Here is a 5,000-nt window from a genome sequence, read left to right as displayed (position 1 = left end):
TATATATATGTATATAAATATATATATATATATATATATATATATATATATATATATATATATATATATATATATATATATATATATATATATATTATATATATACAGTATATATATATATATATATATATATATATATATATATATATATATATATATATATATATATATACATATATATATATAAATATATATATATATATATATATATATATATATATATATATATATATATATATATATATATATATATATATATACATATATTAGTTTAAAAAAGACACAAAAGACCTGAAAAACTACTTTCCGTAATATATTATACATTTACGAAGATCGTGTTAGGCCGAGTAGAACGACAGTTTTAAACAACTAAGGGAGCGGATTTTAGAAGTGGGTATTCAACAACTGATCATATCCATGGAATTAACCAGCTAATAGAAAAATCAACAGAGTATGACAATTCACTTTGTAAGTATTTATAGACTATGAGAAAGCTTTGTATTCTGCCAAAACTTCAGCAGTAATGAAAGTCCTGCAAAAGCAAGAAATAGATGAATCTTATGTTATAACACTTAAAAATAATAACCTGTACAGGAAGTACAGCCATCCTAAAACTACGTAAAGATAGTGAGGAAAATTCCTATTGAAAAAGGAGTTAGAGAGCAAGACCTCATCGCTCCTAAATTATTCATAGTGTGCCTAAATGATGAACACACAAACACACATACACACATACACACACACACACACACACACACACACACATATATATATATATATATATATATATATATATATATATATATATATATATATATATATAATGTGTATAAATAGATATATATATATATAATGTGTACATATATATATATATATATATATATATATATATATATATATATATATATATATATATATATATATATAAATATATATAGACATGCATACATATATATATATATATATATATATATATATATATATATATATATATATATATATATATATATATATATATATATATGTATATATATATGTATGTATGTATGTATATTTATATATATGTATATATATGCATCTAAGTCACCCTCTGCGTCAGCTATTAAGATATCTAAGCAATAGTTGAACAATCGAGAAATAAAATGAGCTTCAATATGTATAGGTAAATAGATAAGGTTCCCTGAAGAGAGAAAAAGGCGATTACTTATTCCTATGTGTATAGAATGCATACTAAGCACAGTAAACTTAAGTGCATAACACAAACTACGTGCATTAAATGATCTTCATTATTTGCACAAAAAGTCAAACAGACATAAAAGATATTACGTTTTTATGCAGTAATAGCTGCCTCGCCTTATCTCATTTATAGTATCTCCTTGCATTCCCAAAGAAAGACATAAAAATACCAGCTGTTCTGGCCCAGCTATTTTTGGGCGGCCGTAAACGGTTCCGCGAAAAACGTCTTCATAACTGCGAAGAGAGAAAACGAAATGTATCGTGTGATTACTCGATTTTGTTGCAAAATAATAGCCAGGAGGTCTTCATTTACAATATGAAAATTAAATTATAAAATGGGTGTTTTCTTTGTAATACTATATGTAAAATTTTAACTACTAGTCGAATTTACCGTAAAATTTTATGGCAAGCTATCGTGAACTGGTCGAAGCTAGTTGAATCGATAAACTCAAGTTATTTCTATATCTTTTCGCGAAAACTTTTACGGATGAAGAGATGACTTTATCAGCGGCTTTTTTCAGTCAATCTAAGAAACAACACAGCATTATATGTCCTTCCATATTTCCTTTGTTGTGTATAATTCGTCCCAAGCTCATGAGAAATGAAGCTCGCCACTTTGTCAGCCTTTGTCAAATAAGAGCTCAAGATTAGAGCTTTCGCCTCCGTGAAATGCACCTTTATATCAGTGTCACTAGACTCGTATCATTAAGGCCATGTAATAAGCACTTCGATTATCCACGCATGAGACCAAAACACAGACTATAGGTCACAGACGGTGGCCCTCTCGAACATCCGGGCTTCCATCATTAACCGATATGAAACTATAAGGCCTGAGCTTTTTGTGATGTTTCCCATTATCTGGACCATCAGAAGCGTCCTCGGTTGCTAGGGTAGGGTTGAAACAGCGCTTCGGAAGGATTAAAAGGAAACTAGCGGTACTTTTGGAATTGTACAAAGGTAGTTTGACTTAGGATGATGGTCGAGGTACGTGGCCTGATTGGGTAACTTATCTGTTTTTAATATATATATATATATATATATATATATATATATATATATATATATATATATATATATATATATATATATATATATATATATATATATATATATATATATACAATCTGCATGGGCCTATCTTTCCATTAAACTTGGACGGTACTCAACCTGTGATGTGAACATAAATTGATCATTGTTAGTAGGCTTACGTAAGCATCCCTCTCCACCTTTCATCATCTGGAAGCGTTATCTTCACCTGGCTTTCAGATTCGCAAAATGTTTTAATTATCATTCACCAATTTCTCTTGCGCTAATTGTGTCCTGAACCTAAAATAAAAAGAAAAATCTCAATTCTCATAAAAATTGCTCATTTGATTCACAAATATCTGAAGCTAATAACATAAACATTATCTTTCTTTGTATTAACTCCCATCCTTCTTCGTTTATTTACTTTTATTTCTAAGATCCTTTGTCCTGTGAATAGCCTGTGAATGTCACTCGCGTGATTATCAGACCATGAAGGACATTGGAAAGCAAGAGGAGATAAAGGAAAAAAAAACGAGTCGTAATGATGCTTGTGACATCCAGATCGAAAATCCAGCATCTGATAAGAGATGTTAACTGCAAGTTAACGATGGGAGCTTAAATATATATTTTAAGAAGGGATAGAATGGAGAAAAAAACAATGGTTTGGTTTATTGTCTACATTTGTTTATTTTGTTTCCTTCATCCGTTCTTTTCTAAAAGGTTAATCATTATCTGATTCTAGATATAGTGAAAGATATCATCATCGTCTTCATCATCATCAGCCATTACTAGTCCACTGCAGAACAAAGGCCTCGGACATGTCCTTCCACTTACTTCTGTTTGTGGTCTTACTATGCCAGTCCACACCAGCAAATATACCAGTTATTAAATGAAAATACTTCTAATCCATGAACTATAGTCGTATCCTTTTAAAAGAATAAGAAGACTAATAATGTTGGATCAGAATGACAAAGAGACACTTGTATAAAAGATTTAATGTCAATTTAAACCATAGAATGTTCTGAAACTAGAATCTTTTTTAATCTCAAGGCATTTATGTCCCTCTAGGTATACGCAAAATGTATACAAACAAAGAAAGTCCTCGCGAGACGGGGGAAGTTTTCTCAATAATTTGGTCGAATCCTGTGAAGCAGAAAGATAAAGCTAAGATCAGATAGCGAGAGATTCTGCAGCGATTGTTGGTGGGGAATTGGTGTTGGGGATTGGAGGAGGAATTGCAAGAGGGAATAGTGGATTGGGAGTAATAGGGGCAGGGAAGCTAAGGGATAATAGGGAATAGTGGATAACGAATAATAGAGGGAGGGGGATTGATGGATATTAGGGAATATTAGGGGAAGGGGAGCTCATGTGTATTAGGGGAAGGGGAGCTCATGGATATTAGGGAATAGTGGATTAGAAATCTTAGAGGGAGGGGGATTGATGGATATCAGGGAATGAAAGAGGGGGTGATTGAAGGCTAGAACAGTGGATTGGGAATAATGCTGGGTGTTGAACGATGGAAAAGGGAACTGAGATTATGTGATTGAATGACGGCTCAGGGAACGGGGAATAAAAGTGCAGGGGATTGAAGGAGGGAACAGGAAACTAGGAATAAGATAGGAGGAAGGGTAAAGGAATCTAGACATAAAGATTAAGTGGTTGGAGGAAAGAACAGGAGACTAAGAAGAGCGGAGAAGGGATTACAAGAGCAAGAACGCTAAATAAATGAAGAGAGATTTTGGTAATGGAAAAGGAAAGTCACAGAACTTGGAATAAGGGGGATGAGAGATGAAGTTAGGAGTAGGAAACAGGGAAAAGGGGAAGAATGAAGGAGAGAATGAAAGAATTTGAATAAATAAGTGATGGGAACTGAAGAAGAAAACCGCAAACGGGGAATAAACGGGAGAATACGTAATTAGGAACAATAGGGGAGTGGGATTGAAGGACGTAGTTGGGAACTGGAATAAAATGTAGGGAAAAGGACTTAAGGAATGGGAAAGAGAGTGAGAGGGATAAAGGGAAGGAATAAAGAAGACTGGAATAAAGGGGAGATGGGGATTGATGTAGTGAATAGGGAAGGGCGGGAGTACAAAATGGGAATAGGAAACTGATAATAAAAGTATGGAGTAATGGGAGGAATAGAAAGATAATGATAAGAGGAGTTAAAGAAGTTAGCAATAATAAACTGGGATTCAAAGGGAATAATAAAAGATGTGTACGTGAAATAAATTGCTTGAATTGAATAGAAGAATAATGAATAGAGGAAATAAGGGGAGAGGGAAGAAAAATTACACGCTCGAAGAAGGCAATAGGGTACTGGAAATAAAGGGTGAGGGGAAGTCCCCGGGAGGGGTCCGGGAGAGTCCGGGAGGGGTCCGGGAGGGGTCCGGGAGAGACCGTGAGTGGTCCGGGAGGGTCCCTGGTGTGTCTTTTTCATTCTTATGCATACCTTGTTATGCTGCATATTTCAAATGACTGAGGAGTCTTGCGTTCAGTTATCCGGACCGGGAGCTGATTATTAAAAGCTTTCCGTCGTTCTCCAAACATTTCGTTTCCAGGGGGTGGTGGCCGTGGCAGGCCGAACAATGGGACGAAACAGATAACACAATGATTGTATGATAGTCATGGCAATGAGGATGATTATGAGGATGATAACTTTTTTGGGGTCAGCATCTTGCTATTAATGAATCGGTTTCCTAAATATGTTAGTGAGGTAAAATGATTATTAATTTATTTTT

General features: G+C 33.8%; 1 protein-coding gene across 1 annotated transcript in view; it reads left to right on the top strand.

Moving 5' to 3' along the window:
* Window positions 1-5,000, top strand: part of LOC137649442 (protein Wnt-1-like) — a 35,735-nt gene that overhangs the window by 6,893 nt on the left and 23,842 nt on the right.

This window comes from Palaemon carinicauda, chromosome 11 (assembly GCF_036898095.1).
Source record: "Palaemon carinicauda isolate YSFRI2023 chromosome 11, ASM3689809v2, whole genome shotgun sequence".
Classification (NCBI taxonomy): domain Eukaryota; kingdom Metazoa; phylum Arthropoda; class Malacostraca; order Decapoda; family Palaemonidae; genus Palaemon; species Palaemon carinicauda.
Note: the sequence above shows the minus strand (reverse complement) of the source record. Positions and strands in the feature narration are given on the sequence as shown.